We start from the raw sequence: 16330 nt of genomic DNA, 5'->3' as shown, positions 1-16330 counted from the left end.
GAAACACCGATACATCTAATTTGTCGCAGACATGCGTTCCTTATGAAGTCAGCTCCCTGTATGTGACCCCATCCAAAAGATTTTAGGGAAAATTGATAATACAGGATCAGTGGAGAACACACGAGGGCTTATTTTCACGTCTCCCCTTTGTGCCGGTAATTAACATAGCTTCAAGGCGTTTTCTATAGATAAAGTTATTGACATGGATTACTGAGACAGTCATTGCCCTTCATTTGTATGAGCTGGGATAAGCCAGTGGACTGTTAAGGCATTATAGGTAAAGTGCACAGTAATTAATGTATATATATATATATATACATATTTATGTATGTCTGTATATATGTTATATACATACACACACTCACACATCCACACATATATACATATATATATATATATATATATATATATATATATATATATATATATATATATATATATATATATATATATAAATTTATATATAATTCTGGCCCTTGCGTATTGAAAAAGTTTTTGTTCTCCCTGAATACCACTCTTCCTTCCTGTTTTAATGATATTCTATATATATTTTTTATTCCTGTTCCGCCTTCCACTGCTAAATCTCTTGATCACATAAAATAAAAGATCCTATTTCAGGACTCCGTGTTTACCTGATTTTATATTCGCTCTGGAATTAATTCAGCACACAATAACGAATGTTTGGTTAGCATTACCTCGATCGGACTCGAGCGATTCGCAGCCCCACTTCGAATGCCAGATTTAAGTTACGAAATCGAGGTTTACGTGTGGAGTTCGTTTACTCTGGATTAATTATGCCTTAAGGAGAGAGCTTATCAGAGATGAATTACAGAAATGCTGCCCGTTGGTATGGCTCGAATTCCTTTGGAAATAACACAGCGTACTGTACGTATCGTATGTATGCTTTTGAATATAGACTCCTGCACACACACACACACATACACATACTGGTAACGGCCCATGAGTATATCTGTCAGGAAAAAAATCACATTTCAAAATGTAGTAAAAAAAAAGTTACCGTTAAAATAGAAGCAAACTATATCACAACAAACATAAAAAAGTGAAGCATACAGACTCGCGACAGAGGAGAGGGGAGGTAACAGTACTCTAGCTTATATGTATGTATAGTGTTATTTTTATGTATACACATCAAACTTATGTGTCCATCCTTTTCTTTATAATATTATTTTACAGATATCCAAAAGTCATGCCTGTTCATTAAGTATCCAAACCTATTGCCCAGGCGGGTGCGAGTTAGGCTCAGGTAAGTGGGTGGAGTGGGCGGAACGCATCCTGATGGCATGTCGTGTAGTGTGTTGCAAAAAAAAAAAAAAAAAAATCCTCCGTACATTTGAGCCGTGGTTTTTCTCTCAGTATAAAATAGATTGCGAAAAGATGCCAGAGAAATTCACACAAACCATGTGAATTTAAACATGAATTTCAGTATCGTAAAATGCTGCGAAGCTAGGAGAAAATGGTCTTGGAATTACATATAATAACAATTGAGAACAAGTAAAAATGCGCCGAAGTTTCTTCGGCGCAATCGAGTTTTCTGTACAACGTATAGTCAAGACCACCGAAATAGATCCATCTTTTGTTGGTCTCGGTATAATGCCGTACGAGCCGCGGCCCATGAAACAACCATGGCCCGGTGGTGGCATGGCCTATATCGTTGCCAGAAGCACGGTTATGGCTAACTGTAGCCTTAAATAAAATAAAAACTACTGAGGCTCGAGGGCTGCAATTTGGTATATTTGATGATTGGAGGGTGGATGATCAACATACCAATTTGCAATCCTCTAGCCTCAGTAGTTTTTAAGATCTGAGGGTGGACAGATAAAGTGCGGATAGAAAAAAAGTGCTGACAAAAAAGTGCGGACAGGAAAAAGTGCAGACGGACAGACAAACCTGGCACAATAGTTTTCTTTTCAGAAATAAAAATGGATACAGGTGAAAATTAGACGTTTTGGAGATAGACGGGTTTTTCCTTAAGTGAACAGACGATTGAATTTAGCATATAAATAACGTGGAGCGCCATGTACTTCAGTTTGACATCAAAGAACAGTGATGAAGTTTGCAGTTTTGAGTTTGAAATTGGGCTGAATTTATGTGCTTATGTAATACATTTATAGTAAGAGAATCCCCCCCCTTTTTTTTTTCTTATTAATTACATGTAATATGTGTCTTGGCAGGATACCCATTCATATACTCGTATGTGTTCTTTTCAATTTCATGCTGCTCTTGCACTCAACTCAAACTTTGGATGTATATAACTTCATAATAATAAGTTCGGAAGTTGTAGTGACAGATGTAGGGATTGTAGTTGTAGTCCCGTTTGTTTTCCTTGACTTTTCGTAAGTGTCAGTCCCAGTAGTCTCATAGTTGCAGCGTCTACACAGTAGATGTGAAGGAAAGAATGTCGTCCGTCCGTCTGTCCATGAGTCCATTTGCCACACTTACCTAGTTATTGGTACCCCACAGTTCTATAGATTTCACCAGACTTTATAAAAAGGAAGACCATCTCATCATGTTTAGAAATAAAGAAAGAAGATCCTTTCCATTATTGCCTTTGCCACACCCACAGTCATGGCAACATGTACACGCTTGAAAGGATTTAGTCAGACTTTGTACAGTAGGAAGGTGGACGGTGATGCTTTGATATTCATGAAAGGTGGTTTCTTAATTGACGTTCTGTGTTAATGTTGGCCATAACTCTTGGAATAGAAGAGATAGAGATGCCATGTTTTGTAAGTATTCTTCACTAATTTTGTTTTTTCAATAGTGTTTTTAGTTCAATAGTGTTCTTAGTTTTACTGGAGTTTAGCCTCAATACCCCACAGACACACCATGCACCAATCCGGTCCATGTCACGGATGAGACTAAGGGTAGCTTCATTTCTCATTGATGCTTCATCAGCACACCGAACAATGTTGTTTTCCAAGCCAACAACCATATCACTTGTATATATAAAAATAACATTTACCAAGGTTAGCATCCTTTATCATGGTCTTCATATTAAAAGTAGCTGCCACACTTGCTTGTTCATTTCAAATCCTCAGAAACACCAGAGGGTATTTCAGTCAGATTTCGAGCATAGGTAAACCATTGTGAATAGAAGTGTAAGTAGGGAGGTAGTCTGTCAGCCTGTCTGTCAGCATATCTATTATAATTGCTAGTTACTGCAGCTCTTACATGATGTAAAGGTTTTCATCCAGACTGGTACACAAGTAGACCAGCATTGGTATAGTAGACCGTGCGTCATGATGGTGGATCGCCTCTCTGTTTGACTGTAGACGACTTTACCATTGGTGATAATTTTTTAGCTATATAAGATAGTGACTTCATATATGACTCGTTTAATCCAGTAATAAGGCCCTCTCAGATGACAACAAGGCTGCTAACCTTTAGATGTTGATCGTGACCTTCGTAATAAAAATCACCCCGGTAGTTGTTTGTTGGGAGAAAAGTTACGGCGTTGTTTTTTAAAGAGGCCTACCCAGTCTTGGTGGGTGAATGGGTGCTAATAAATCAGTCATTGGTGAGTAGTTGCCAGGTGCCACTAATAAAGTCAGTCAGTCAGTTACGAGACATCAAAGCTAAACAGTTAATCAGTAATGCGAACATAATATTGTATATCACAAAGATAAGTGTGGACATCACTCACCGTTAAGGGTGAGCTCCGTAAAAAAAAAATAATAAAAAATAAATATGTAGTCTAACAACACTCGAATTATATTCTATCTACTCACCAGTGCCTTTTGCAGTTGTGCAGTTATAAGAAGCCAAAGTGATAGCCCCCTAGTCAGTCACAGAATACACACACACACACACACACACACACACACACACACACACACACACACACACACACACACACACACACACATTCATTCATTCATTCTAAGAAGAACTCTTTCTACGCGTTATTCTACAGAGGAAAATGAAATAAGAAAACTTGTGTCTCTCTAAAACTTCGTTCGAATTAAGACATGTTCCTTATATAACATGTAAGAGAGCTTGCATAATTCTAGGACCACTGAACATTATTTAGGAATAAAGTCAACTTAGGTATGTGAATGCTAGTTTTTATAATTCGAGTAATAAATTACACATTCCGACGTATACAAATAATGTTATTGCTGATTACATTCAGCCTTTCAGCGTAATTATAGTTAATAACATCAAAGCCATGACGTTTACTGTCATTAACAGAGCTGGAATGGGATTTGGGATTAATTAGCTCTCTAACCTCATCTTCTCAACATAATTGATGTATTTAGCAGCATCACCAGATTTATAATTTTGATAATTTATCACCTAATTAAGTGGTCTCTCGTCTCTAATGAATCTGCAGTGCTGCTTTAAAGCGATATGCACATTAACCTATATTCCGAATGGTTTATGTTGTTCATGAAGTTGATTTATTTATGCAATTGCAGGTTTAACCATTTGTTATTGAATTTTATTCTTCATTCCATGTCATGACTTTTTTTTTTCAACCTGCTTGACAAGTAATTGGCCTTCGTGAGATTTTCCTCACGAATGCTCGTTCTACAATTAATGATGATTTATTAAGTGGAAATAAAGACTGAAGACTTACTATTGTTTTATGAATTCAGAATTTTAATGATGACACTTTCTTGAGAAAAGAATAATCAAGCCAAAAAGAACATAACTACACCAGTGTATTGTGAACGGCGTCGAATTTCAAACATAATAAGTTATTTTTATCCATAAAAAGTGATTGTAAACATCACATATTACTCCTAGATAAATACTTCACGAGGATCTCGATAAGTATCTTTTCTGATGAACAAGTTATTTTTTATAGTTTTAGAAACCTGAGGTGTAACAATAAAGATACTGTACTTAGTCTTGAAATGGAGAAACAAATCCACAGTTATGTATGGGTACGAACATATTTATATTTAGAAATAAATGTAAACAGTGCTTTTGGGAATCTGTTCGACTGAAAAGGGGAATCAACAGATTCCCTGTAGCTCTCTGTTTATTTATTTTTTTTTTTAATATATTTGTAACCATACATAACTGTGGATTTGTTATCCATAAAAATATTGTTACCATTGTTACTGCTAATACTACTACTATGTCTATAATAATAATAATAATAATAATAATAATAATAATAATAATAATAATAATAATAATAATAATAATAATAATTATAAAACAATTTGATCAAGAGCAATAATAAACTTCCCTCGTCACAAACACTGTAAACAGTAAACCTTTTTCATTTTAATTATCGAAATTATCCCTTCTCTTGGAACTAACCCTTTCTCGGACCCTTTAAAAATAATTGCCCTTCTTTAACCTTTGTCGTTGACTGCTCCTTTCTGAAACCCTTTTTCTTCCTTTCTTCTTACCCTCTTTTCCTCTTCTCTTTATTATCGTTATAACTCCAAGTCTTTACGAATAAAGTTCTTCAACTCCTTTTAATTTCTCCCCTGCACATCACTTCAACTGAGAGAGAGAGAGAGAGAGAGAGAGAGAGAGAGAGAGAGAGAGAGAGAGAGAGAGAGAGAGAATTTCAGTGACTTATTAAAGGTTCTCTTTCATTTTGTTTCAAATTCATATTATCTATATAATTATATATATACATATATATATCTATATATATATATATATATATACATATATATATATATATATATATATATATATATATATATACACACACACACACACACATATATATATATATATATATATATATATATATATATATATATATATATATATATATATATTCTAATGATATTCTAATGATAATGTTTTAAAATGGATATCTTTCCATGATTTTGATAACGGTAGTAAAAAGTATATATCAGTGATGGCGCCAACAAAAAAGTTTGTTTTGTGAATCTCGAGCAGCTGCATTTGGGGTCATTTTATGGAAGTTTTCACAAGCTTGTGTAAGGTACCATGAATTTTACTTATTATTACCATGACATAATAAGGTATATTAAGGGATTTTTGCTTTAGTGATATTACTTTTGGTAAATCTTTTGTGTATTTTTGTATGTTCTTGTATTTGCAATCTCTTAGTTTTTCACATTGTATGTAGTGGTGATTCAACATTTACTTAGGATTTTAAGTATTACTTAATTTAACATCGCATACTTGATTTAATTTTCATTTACATAGATTTTCTTTTCAAATCTTAAGTACTTCTGAATAGTTTAAATTTTGCTTGATAAATTCAATTTTTTTATAAATTAACCTTTGTAATTTAACTCAGTAATTAATTAAATTTGTTGTTGTTTTAGAGTAATAGTAAATTTTTTCAGATTGTGAATTCTGATTATAAATTTTGAATTTAAAAATAAAATTTTGTATTTAAAATTTTTACAACCGTGTTTCATTTACTGACCGCCAGTGATAGGATTAATTGTGTGCTTAAGGCAAAGTGATAAACATGTTTTGTTTCTTTAGTTTTGGTGAAGTGAATTAAGACCAGGGAAATAGTTAAAGTTGTTTGATGGGGTGATGTCCTTTTACTTTAATTTATTTCTTGTTTAAATGTTGATACCTCACACTTGTTTTGATAAACTTAGTCTGATTTCTCACGTGACTAGTAAGCTTTCTTAACGGGTCGCTGTTGCCTTTAGAGTACTCAGTTGTAATTTTATTGTTATGAGAGTTCAGGTATCTGGCTGAAGTGAGGTAAATTTTTGAATTCTATGATTAATTGTGTAATAACCAGGTACTTGGAACACTTCGTGACTATATATATATATATATATATATATATATATATATATATATATATATATATATATATATATATATATATATATATATATATATATATATATATATATATATATATATATATATATATATATATATATATATATTATATTATCGTTTTATGTGTTTGCCTTGGTCGCTTGTTCATTATTGCGTCTTCTTGACCCTCACTTGACTTTGGGGGTACTTTTTGACCAGGCGAGCTAGACTGCATTTCTGCTTCATTGAGAGGAGATTCAGCTTCTGTCCTTGCCTGTTGCACTTTGGTCTTTACAGCACCTGCAGTTGACTCTGCCCTCTCGGGTCAAGGCCCAGGTGTTTGGAGTTCGCTGATTCTCTAGTGTCCTGTGTTTCAGTACAGCGGTGGGGCCTGCCTTACGCCGCCTTTTTGCTAGCAGTGCCGTGGATTCGTCCTTTTTGCCCACCTGTGAGTGCTTCTGCTGGGTTCTCCTGAAGTTGTCAGGAGGCCTTTTGCGGCCGGAGAAGGGTGAACATTCCTTCTTTAGCTCTCTGTCATTATTATTATCATCATTTTTGTGAATGACGCCATTGTGCGGGATCCATATTCCCTCACCGCCCCATTGTTTGTTAATTCCCCCAGCGCAGCATCAAATAGCTGCATTTCACCTCTGTATTATTACATATATATATTCGTAACGGTGACAGTTAAAGTGTCAAGTTTATGGTATCAATTGTTTTATTTAAGGTTTTAGTGTTAAGAATATTTTTCTGTCTAGTGCCTCTGACTATCGTGTAAGTGGTCATTATCGTCTCTGGGTAAGTGTTGTTTTCTACCTTCTTCTTCTTCTTTCCCTAGTCCTATATTATAAGTGTTAGCTATGAGAATGAAGGTTGCGATTCTTATAGTTGAAGGTGAATTTCCAGGTCTTAGATCAATTGCTTTTGGGGACCTCTTTTGGTTTTTTAAAGAAAAAACTGTGGTAATAAATTAATAGTTAAGTTGTTCCTGTTTTGTTATCCCTCTCTTGAGTGTGTCTTCTTTTTAGGGTTCTGCGTTTTGTCCTAAATCTTTTTTTTGTTGCCTTTAACTGATTTGGAGAGAAACATCATGTTGAATATAAATAATAATTTGTTACAGTTTCAGGACAAAATCCTGTAGTGTATGACAAACACACAAACACATATATACACATATATATATATATATATATATATATATATATATATATATATATATATATATATATATATATATATATATATATATATATATATACACATGATATTTGTATTATACAGATTTCATTACCTTTTGAACTCTTAAAGGGACAATGTTGGTAGTTCAGTATCCTTCGCCATGGCTGTTGCCCTACTATTGCATCATCATACATTATTACTAAAGATTTGCACAAAACTCCTAGTTTTTATTAAGCAAACTCTTTGGCAAGGATTCAAAACTCATGCTGTTTTGCTTACTAATTTGGATGGGTACGTTTTCATCCAAACGAGTTCGCAAATGTGACATAAACATTCACATAACTACCGGAAGGAAAATTTATACGGTTTTATGTGTACAGAGTCATTATTGAATTTCTTCTTTCTAATAGGCTTTTCTTACTTTTAATTTTCAAATCCATCCTTAATATCCTCGCCAGTTGATGTGGCGGTCCTTGCCTGGTATACTGGTGCCTCCGTGTTACTATATGTATTTTTATTTGTGGCACTTTTCTGGTGTCGTCTCCCCATTTCACTCCTTCACTACAGTTCCTGGTGTGATCCTCATTTCTGAGTTCATGTTAATGAACTGATATAGCAGTAACACACTGAGGGTCATGTGTATCCTGAAAGTTCAACTCGGAGAGTCATCGGGTGATTAGTTATTCATCCTTGGAAAATTCCCGTGGATGGTGGGAAGCTATTTTAGAGGAAGTAATTTTTAGTATTTTGACTACTGTAGTAGTAAATGGTAAATTCTAAATTATGTGATGATTCTAGCTCACTGGTAGCATGGCTTAGAACAACACCAAGGGGTTTTTGGTTGTGGCAGAGACACCATAATTTTATCATGATTCAGCAAAGTGAGAAGCAGAATCTCGGAGGAAAATTACAGTGAAAATTTTCACAGTGTTGAAGTTCTGTCAGGTGAACCTCAGTTTACTTCTTTTGAAAGTTTGTCAATAGTTTCATTAGAAGTTGCTGATGTATATGACTGACACTCTGTGATACATTTTGATTGGGTGCAGTGTAACGGTACAGAACCTAAAATTTCCTTCAGCAAAGAAAGTCCAGAAGTGAGTGCAATTGTCACTAAATGAGTGGTAAACCACATAAATTGAGAGCTTAGTGGTTGTGAAAGGGAAAGTATATCATATAACAGATTTGGCTGTCTTAGAGGTGTAGTTCATTTAAAGGAGATGCTACGTTGTTGAAAAGAGTGTAGTATTCTGAAGTGTTAGGAGGGGAGAGGAGAGAAAGAGCTAGAAAGGGCTGGATAGATGACATGAAAAATGTTTTGATGAGGAAGGACCCATATCGTGCGAGGTAGAGGAAAGTAGTGGAGTGTGTGTCTATGTGTGTGTGTGTGTGTGTGTGTGTGTGTGTGTGTGTGTGGATGCTTGACCCACAGCTGATGAGCTGTCTGTGCAGGCTTATGAAGTGGCTAATGTTAAGTGAGTATCCTAAGAAAAGATTGCGATTTAGCAGTGGAAGTACTGTATGGATGTGGTGTTTTTATTTGGGAGCTGCCCGCTGTTATAGAAAACAGAATAGTATTGAAAGGAATAATAATATTAATTTAAGTTTGGAGTTGTTGGATGACAGACATATTGTTGATCAGTTTCCTCTGGTCATTAGTGTTTCTGTAATTCCACCATTCCAGAGGTGGAATTACACGAACAATTAATTTCTTTGCGGCGAGAGCAGGAGCAAAATATTTTCGATGTCCAGAATATAGATGAGGTTCAGTGGCTGGGTTTAACACGATATAGTGTTGAGAGGAAAAGGGGAGGGGACAGTATTTTATGAAAATAAAGGTGACTTTCGTCGAAAATTCATCCTTAAAGTAAGAATGAAAGGGGAGGGTGTTGTTATACAAGGAAGTTTGTAAAATACAATGAACGGTTTCACTGTTTTTAGGACAAAGATTACCTCATAGAAGCCTGCCCATTTTTCAGTTAAGGGAAACGGGTATACTTTTTGAAGGCGCACAGATCAGTCGAGAGATATTTTTCACATTTTTTTTTCTTTCTCTCTCCATCCCCAGTTTCGATTCACAACAGTCGACTGACAATCTGGAACATATTTCATTGCTCATTATTTTTCAGGAAAGCATCCATGATGCTTCTTTCCATCCCGGGTCGGAGATCGAACTTTTGTGTTCCTCGATTTGTTAGTCAAGTGCTGTCTCACTCAGGAGAGCGACGGAGAGAATATATATTTTACCTCTCTCTCTCTCTCTCTCTCTCTCTCTCTCTCTCTCTCTCTCTCTCTCTCTCTCTCTCTCTCTCTCTCTCTCTCTCTGCCATTTGTTTTTACGCAAATAGTATTGTTTTATATTGCTAATAAACAAATCTTAGCACAGCATTCCTTAAAGAATATTTCGAATTACCTACGAAATTGACTATTCTTTTTTTTTCATTTTAACCTAGCAGTTTTCTTTACAAATGCGAGAAATATGTTAATGAACTCCGAAATTCGGATGAAATTTATCGCCACGTAATGAATCTTCAAAGGCCATTAAGATGCACATAAGAACTAAACTTTTGTGCCCCGAAAAGATTTCGCTCTTTGAGAACTCCTGAGTCGGGGCTTCTTTCAGCCCGCCATTTGAATATTTTATACGTTTCGCCTTTTACCTTTTTCATATCAAGTTCATATATGCTTCAGGTAGTTTCAGTTTTGTATTTTGTATTTTATTATAGCTTTGCATTCAGCCACACACCACGTCCGTTTTAAGACTAGTTTGAAGCAGATGTAAAATCGGCAATGTCATTCATTATCAGTGTATTCAATGCGGTACAAATTTTCAAACATGTTGCACCATTTGCAAAGATACATAATAATTATGATTGGTGCGAATGAATTTATGGTTTATTCTGTACAACTGCGCATACATTCATTACTGTGCAGAAGTTAATGATATGTGTTTGAATAGACCGGCATCATGATGACATTAGGACAGCAGATTTGAGAGGACAGAGAAGTAAATTGATAAGGTAAAGCTTAGGTCTCTTGTTTAAAAAACAATATCATTAATTAGGGTTGTTTTAATAATGTTTGTAGGTTCAACGTTAATGACATATAATGGCATTTACAAGAGTAGTTTATCCAAACATTTACGAGATACTTATAAAGTTCACATATTTTCATCCACCTGATTCCAAGACGTTCAAGCTAGCTAATATACTTAATCCAAAATCGTTGGAGCGTAATGTTTTTTAATCTAAAAATCTACGAAATTCAATCTCTATTTTTTCCATGAACTTTACGAATCTTGGTTAATGTTTTTCACATAAAATAGGTGAATTTTCATGTGATGTTTTCCACCAGGATGTCAAGGAATTTTGCTCTTTTTTTCAGAGATTCAAAGTACATTAAATTTTTTTTTTCACAAATAACGTATTAAGTTTAGCCTATTCCTAGCATAGAGTTTAGTTTCGAAAATTATGAAAAATATGTATACCACAGTCAGAACGACAAAACTGCAGGGTCCTCCGCCAAATAAGAAAATGATAAGGAAAGTTTATGCATTAGGTTACAGAGGAGAATTTTTAAAAACTTTGGTGGTAGAGGAACTCCAGAACGTTTTGCATGAAATCATATATTATGAAAATAATTGTAGCCTATTTTGTCTCTGCTTCAGGGCCACAGAAGGGGCGATCAAAGAAAACGGAACTTGGTAAAGGAATGTAAAGTAGGGATAGTGGAGGGAAGTAAAAGTGACCAAGAAAAGTGATAAGGGGGAAGTTAAGTGAACTCCGGAGGGGATATGAAAGAAATTAACTGTAAAACAGGCATTAGGGTTACAACGATAATCTCGTTCTTGTATTTGTGGAAGGAAATGTAAATAATCCATATTTATACGTAAAAATGATATAGGCTTCAGTGGAGATTTATAATATCTAATTACCTTTTCAAGTTTTCACTGTAACCCTGACATCGAGCAAACTCAGCCACACTGGAAAAGGGAAAGTAGACCGAAGTAAAAGAAACTGGCAGATGAAAAATTAGTGAAGAAAAGAGGGACCTAGTTACAGGAAGTTTGAGTATCAAAAAGAGTGACTAAATAGAAAGGAAGCAAATTAGGAGACATTGTGAAAAATTAAATAAAAAAAATACTAAGGAACTATGGAGAGGGGGTTGCCGGTGAAAAAAGTAACCGGGAAGGGAATTGGATGGAATTAAACTGCAGTATAAGGAGCGAATTCTGTGGAAATATCGATTTCCGTTGAATGAGAAAGTAAATTTTTCCAGAATATTCCTGTTTACGTAGACAAAAGCACCTTCCTCGTGTTTTTACGCGAACCCGAAGTTGGAACAGCCAGTAGAGGAAATTTTCTCTTGTCCCTTCGAAATTTATAACAGTAGGGGTTTGGCTACGATTACATATATACAGTATGTATATATACATATATATACATATACATATATATATATATATATATATATATATATATATATATATATATATATATATATATACACGTATATATTCATATGTATATATTCATATATATACAGTATATACATATATATATATATATACACACACATATATATATATATATATATATATATATATATATATATATTTTTATATATATATATATATATATATATATATATTAGTTTTATATATATTTTTCATACATGGTACAGATACCTTCAGGAAGTTGCATACCTACCCTTTGATGTAGCTAGACTAACAATTGAAAATTGTGGCCTTGCTTAGGAGGATTACTAGAAATAATTGGCAGTAGGATGAAAGACAAGGTTTATGAACTGAGTGCTTTGTTTCTCTAGCTTCAACTCGGAACGGGTGGCAGATGACCTCGTTTAGAAACCAATAGGCAACGGCAAGGGAACTCTCAACGGAGAATGGTCTGTCTTTTCATGTATTTAGCCAGCGAATCCTTAATGGATTCTGCCACGTAAATGGATAGGCACAATTTTAAAATGGCACCCAATCCTAGGCATTTAGGGGTAGTAAGAATCTCCCGGTTTATAAATACTAAGGATGAAATATAAGTTAAGAAACTGAAATGTAAGGGTCCTGAACCAAATCGGAAAGAAAAAATGAGTAGAAAGTAAATTCTTGAGATTTGCATTGAGCATCGCAGCTGTTTGTGAATCACGGTGCAAAGGAGTGGGAAAAGAGATTGGAGGTGGTTGGTTTTATGTTTACACAGGAAAGGCAGTTGGAGCTGGTAGGGAAGGGGTAGGCATGATTTTAATGCCAAATTCAGCTAAGGCTCTGACTTACAGGAGAGCAGTGAGTATTAGATTATTGCTGGACAGATTTTAATCAAAACGTTGCAGTTTCAGTATAATAGTATGTTATGTACTAGCGAATAAGCTCCTAAGAAATAAAAGACGAATTCCACCTAGAACTAAGTAATGTTATGTGTAAAATATCAGAGGTATGAGAATTGTTGTTGGTGATATGAATGCCAAAGGACCAAAAATATTTGGAATTCTGAAAATTATATCTGAGGAAGAGCAGGCAACGAATGAAAACTTTTAAGGATCAGGAAGTTGCATCAGTCAGCAGGAAAACAAGTACTGGGTTATGAGGTTAACAAGAAGGAAACCTTGGATAAAAGATGATACAGCAATACAATAAAGAAAAGACAAAAGCAAAAGATTAATGCTGACAAAATTGTAGAGAGATGAAGAACGCAAAATAGAACGTACTCAACTCTAGGTAGTAGAGTGAAGAAAGGTTATGAAGAGATTACGAGAAAATATTCTGACAAACATACTGATGATGTTGACAAAGGTATGTTTTCAGAGAGTGGCATTGGCGTAAGGGTAGGCTAAGATATTACTAATGAAATAACCATGGAAATTACCTGTCAAAAGGAAGGATGGGTCATTAATAATAGCAGAAGAAGACAGGCAGGCCGCTGGCCAGAATATTGTTGTGAGGTCATGAATTATTTGACTGATACATCAGAAGCTTAATACCCTTTTGTATGAAGTCAGTTTTGAAGTGGAGTCAGTGATAAAGAAACTTAGGAGATCGAAAACACCAGGTTATGATGGAATTATTGCAGAGTTGATTTTTGTTGAAACTGAAATGACACCTTAAATACTAACTAGACTTTTGGATAATATGGAACTAGGAGCCAAAGCTTGATGGTTGGGAGTTAGACGACATCGGCTAAGTTACCAACGAAAGGCGACCCGACTGAATGTGGCTAACCGCCGAGGTACGTCACTAGCGTTGCTTGGAATAAAAACATTCTGCATGCTTACTTTCAGTAGGCTGGAAAAAAATTGATGAAAAACTTGGAGATGAACACGCTGACTTTAGAGAAGGAACGAGCTGCACAGATTAAACATTTAAGGCTGTTATGCAGCATTACACGGAATTTAAAAACCCCCTTCTGATAGCTTTTGTTGATTACTAGCAGACATTTGACAGGGTCCACAAAAAAGCATTATGGAAAGTTGCATCGCTACAGTATTCTTGTTATATATGTAAAGCTAATTGAAATTTCCCATTAACGTTGTAGATTCAAAGTTAATGCTGATGGGGTCTAATCACGTAAATTTGTAGTAAATGTGCACTATATCTAGCTCAGTAGTACATGTTAGTATCTGCTGCGCTCATGTGGGCACTAGAAGAACCCCATGAGCCAAATCTATTTGAATAAGAACTGCGGGAGGGGAGGGCTGGAATGGAGGTTTTTGGAAGAAAGGCTTGGATAACCGTGAGTGGTAGAATTTCACAGGGGCCATTTGCATTCATATAATATTTTATATATATATATATACTCTCTATATATATCTCTCTTTCTGTTTCATATAATATTTTATATATATATATATATATATATATATATATATATATATATATATATATATATATATATATATATATAGTATATATACTGTATATATGCATATATGAAATTTCCATAATACGCATTTTTTCTATTAAAGGTCTGGCTCCAGAAGGTGGTACCCTTCTGCTTCCGTGGATACTTTTATGGGATTATTTTGTTAGCTCAAAACCTTTTTATCCCTGGTTGTGGTTACCATCGTCTAGATATCAGGTGGCAAATTCGCTCCTATGTCAACAGAGACTAAGTTTTTCTAAATTTTTAGTTGAGCTTGCCCATTCCCAGGGTACTTCTCATCCTAAGAAGAACCAGCTATTACTATTACAAAACATATGATATATGTGTATATATATATATATATATATATATATATATATATTATATATATATATGTATATACAGTATACATACATATATATATATATATATATGAGTCTATTGGTCAGTTTTTACCAGAAACCTCTGTAATTTAATTAACTGCAATGCCCTCATAACTTCTTGATTTCTTCACATTTTGAAAACGCTTGTCGCTACTAAGCCTAGTTCCAGATCAAGAAAGAAATGAAGTTATTCTGATGCCCGGCCGAGATTCCATCTCGAGTCCGGGTACAGAACAAGAAGAAAGGTATGAGTTTATTCCCACTTATATGTATTTATAATTGTCGAATTCAGATACATTTACTAGAGATGGAATATACCCACCATCACCATCATAACTAAGTATTTAGTCGATTATTGCTATTTAGCCTAAAATATATTAAGCTTAAAAAGCATTAAACGACTTAATAATTGGCTATGATGACGCAGGTGTGTCTGTTCCAGCTCTAGTAAATGTACTGTATCTGAATTCCACAGCTATAAGTATGTATGAAGGGGAATAGACTTATTGTTACCTCATTCTGTATCCTGGACCCGGGATCGAATCTCGGCTGGACATCAGAATAACCTTATTTCTTTCTTGGTATGGAGCTAGGCTTAGCAGCGAAAAGCATTTCCAGTGTGAAAAAATCGAGAAGATTTCTTCTTGGCCAAGTAATCATCATTACCTCGTTCTGTACCTCAGAGCTGAGAACGAATCTTGGCGCCAGGCATCAGAATAATTTCATTTCTTTCATGATTTAGAACTAGGCTTAGTAAGTGACAAGCATTTCCAAAAGTCAACAAATGGAGAGGTTAAGAGGGTATTGTGTTTAATAAGATTACGCACACACACACACACTCACATATATACACACACACACACACACACACACACACACACACACACACACATATATATATATATATATATATATATATATATATATATATATAAATATATATATAATATTGTCATGATGTTGCCTTGTAGTATGTATATCCTCCTATAATTCTGATATATTTACTCTTCTATTTATCATGTGTTATGTATAATAATAATAGTTGTTGAAATATTGTATGTACTGTAATGTCAAATCTGAAAAGAGTTAGTGATTTAGATAACTTAACAGCAAGAGGGAGATTCAAGTTTTATACCAGATTTGTCATCT

The sequence above is a fragment of the Macrobrachium rosenbergii genome, chromosome 3 (assembly GCF_040412425.1).
Source record: "Macrobrachium rosenbergii isolate ZJJX-2024 chromosome 3, ASM4041242v1, whole genome shotgun sequence".
In the NCBI taxonomy this organism is placed as follows: Eukaryota; Metazoa; Arthropoda; class Malacostraca; order Decapoda; family Palaemonidae; genus Macrobrachium; species Macrobrachium rosenbergii.
Note: the sequence above shows the minus strand (reverse complement) of the source record.